This window comes from Porcisia hertigi, chromosome 17, assembly GCF_017918235.1.
Source record: "Porcisia hertigi strain C119 chromosome 17, whole genome shotgun sequence".
NCBI lineage: Eukaryota > Euglenozoa > Kinetoplastea > Trypanosomatida > Trypanosomatidae > Porcisia > Porcisia hertigi.
The window spans coordinates 103881-107605 of record NC_090576.1 but is presented as its reverse complement, the minus strand read 5'-3'; positions in this window follow the sequence as shown (position 1 = coordinate 107605).

Sequence of the window (3725 nt, the reverse complement as noted above, 5' to 3'; positions counted from 1 at the left end):
GAGCTGTGGTTATATGCATGTCTGTGGGTGTGCATCTGAGGTGTATTCGTCTGTGTGACTGACATACAGACACTCGCCCACGTATTCGCATGTGTATATTCACATGTATGTATGTGTGTTCATGTAAAGAAATTTATGTGTATGTGTAACCCCCCCCCTCCTCCCCTCCCCCCCTCCCCTCCCCCTCCCTCCCCTCCTCCCCTCCCCTCCCCCGCACCTCGAGTGCGTCGTTCGTGTGTGGTGGATCGCGCCTTTCTTCCTTTATTATTTTATGTTATGCTTCACCGGCCGAAAAGGTCTTTATGTGTATCATCTCTCTTGATCGCTTCAACCGCTGACAAACGTATACAATAACACGACAGTGGTATTTACAGATCAACGGGGAGGAGGAGGGGGAAGGGCCACCGCTCCCCTCCTCCCCCTCTGAAGCCCCCCTTTGAAAAAAAAAACATTCTTCTTCTTTTATGCTCCGTTTGTTGTTGTTGTTGCCGTTATGACCTGACGTTCTTTTTTGTGCTCTTTTTCTCCCCGTCGGCCGCCGCGCTTTTTATTTTATTGGCTATTTTTTTTTTGCTTCATTCTCCGCGCTCTTCTTTTTCTTGTGGGGAGTAGTGGTGTGCGTGTGTGTGTATGCAAGGGGAGAGGGTAACGGCGCGGTGCGGCTTTGCACGGATATGCAGCTGAATACATATATATAATACATATAATAACATGTATAATCTGTATGCTTACATATCCATATACACGCGAATGTAAGTCACCGACTCTCACGCATATATACATACACAGAGGGACAGTCAGCTACGGCGGTTGTGATTTATTTCCTCAGCATGCGTGCCTCGAGAGACCCCTTGCTCCAACCAGTGACACACACACACACACACACACACGAAGGCAGAGTGAAGGTAATGTGTGTTTTGGGGAATCCTTGCAATATTCGATTATTTCCAATCTCGTCACTGCCGCTGAAGACACGGCGCTTTTTTCTTCCCATTTCGAATCCCCCCGGTCTGATACTCTCTTTTTACTTTTTTTTTGTGCGTGTGTGTGTGTGTGTGACAGCGGATCACGCAGCATCTGAGGAGGAGAAAGAGTTTGATTACCACCTTTACCAATCACCAAGGGACGTTGCGGTGAAGAAGTCATACGTGTTGTCGGCAAATCTTTATTCTGCCGATCATATTTGTCCTCACGTCTGTTGTGTTCCCGAGTTAATGTATTCCTGGGTTATTAATGCACGTGTATAGACTGAAGCTTGTCGTGCCTCCCTCCCTCCCGCCCCCCCCCCCGTCCCCCATCCGTGTCGTTTACTGCATGCTTCGAATACAAAGCGAATTGAAGCGCATCTATATATACATATACATACATACATATATATGTGTGTACATATATACATATTCGAGCACTTGCTCCCACCATTGTACTCGTGCACATACTCCTCGACCTCTTGCGTCTGTGCAAAGGCGTACGCGTTGGCACCAACTCTTCGATTACCCCCCCCCCCCACCACCACCACCACCACCACGAACCACACACTAGTCTTTATGTGTATATATATATTGTATATTTTGTCGCTACCACTGTATTGATTCCAACTGTTCCTCTGTGTATGTGTCCTCCTCTCCTCTTCTCCTTTTTTTTTTCGAGTCGTCTTCATTTTATTTTTTTGTATTTATGCTTCTGTACTTTTAAACGACAATGCCCGCTGCTCTTTTCTCTTTCGCGTTTGACCTTTTGTGACACTACACATACACCAATATATATATGTGTGTGTGTGTGTATCGGGAAGGGGGGTGAAGTGGAATCGATGGGAAGGGGGTGGGGTGGGTGAGGCATTGATACGTGTGCCTATAAATATTGTTCAGGCTTGTGTACACCTAAAAGTTTCTCATGTCGCTCTCTCTCTATTGGAGTGTTGATGCTTTGATGTGAAACTTTGCGTATCCGCGGATCATTCTTTGGCGTATTTTTTTCTTTCAGATTTATGTGTTATTCACGGTTCCCCCCTCTTTTTTTTTTCCTCCTTGACTCCACACCCGAGAAGCGGCATCCATGTATGCTCTTTGGTGTTCACTGTGATGGGGGGGGGGGCATGTCAGGGCGGCGGTGTGGTTACACTTTTGCATCCATTTTTTTTTCTCATAGATCTTTGCTTCTTCTCTTTCATCTCTTTTTAACCCCCCCCCCCCCCCCCCCCCACCCACCACCCTCCGTTTATCTCTTCTATGTGGCCGCTAACTACCCCTCCCTCTCCGCCACATTCACACACACACGGGATACATGTATACATTATATATTTTCTTGTCTCCACGTTTTCGAGAATCTCTCCTCCTTTTGCGACTCTTTTCACCGCACCAGCACTCTGCTCTGCTCTGCCCTTCCGCCCCCCTCCCCCGCGCGTCCATTCCTACAACCACCAAGTATGTGTGCATCATTCTGCGGTTATTGTATCGCTGGCCGTAGCCTCTCCCTTTCCAGGTCTTGTGTTTCTGGCCCAGACACCCAAAGGGAAGCACCACTGACCTTGTATGAGTGTACACATGGACCACCGTATATATGGCCATGCGACCCTCATTGCTCTTCAGATCTTTGTTCACCTTCCTCAGGTTTCATGTGTCTCGGGAAACCTTTTGTGCTTACCTCGAGGTGAGCCCTCACGTTCCCACCTCTCCCCCCCCCCCACACACACACAAAAAAAAAAAAAAGGACAAAAATAAAGCTGTCTTCATGACACCGGTAGAGCTAGTGTTTGATGAGGAAGACAGAGTGCGTGGGAGATGGAACCAGGGCTCACCCGCATGCACGCATACAAGTGAACACAGGCAGATATATAAAAAAAGGGAGGGTAGAGATGATGGGCAAAAACAAAAGTTGTAAGGCAGGTTGAGATTCACAATTACGCACATACCGCATGTAACATAAGGGGAAAACGGTGTCCTCTTGCTGTCTTCACTGTTGAAGTTCAACAGCAACATAAAAGCAGGAATAGGTCTCATTTTCTTCCCTCCCTCCCTCCCTCCCCCTTCTCCCCTGGCACGTGACTGGAGAGTGTCCCATATCTATATCTGTATACCCATATACAGATATAGATATATATCCTCCCTAGCCTTTGTGTTCTTTCCCGTCCTTATCTGGCCGTGTTATCCCCTGGCGTGTTGTGTGTGCGTCTCATTATTCAACGACAATATCATCTTTCCCTTTTTTGTTCTTCTCCGTTATCTACGATATCGTCAATTGATCTGTTGCACGAGGTGACCCCCCCCCCCTCCCTCCCTCCCTTCTTCTCTCTTCCACCACAATCTCCACCCAGAAACTCCATTCATCTCTGACAGTGTCTCTCTGCGTATATACAGACAAAAAGAGGAAGGCGGTGTCGAGATATTTACTTGGATTTCTGCCCTTACGAATTATACCATGTCCACAACAACAACAACAAGGCAAAACTCTCCTCTCTTCAGTGTCCGTCCCACGAAGGTTCCTCACGAGGAGAGAGAGATTCCTCACGTCTTGCCTCCCTAGCATGGAGTGGACCGTTGCCTTTCCTTCGAACCAGCGGTGACCCCGCCACTCCATGCCCACGCCAGCTTTCTAATCCCCCCTAAGCAGACTGGGAAACTCTTGTGAACCCACTTTGCACTCGTGTTTTGCTGTGCAGAGCACCGCCTCTCCCCCCCCCTTTTTTTTTCTCTTACCTCCTGCCTGTGCCCTCCCCCACCCCCACCCCC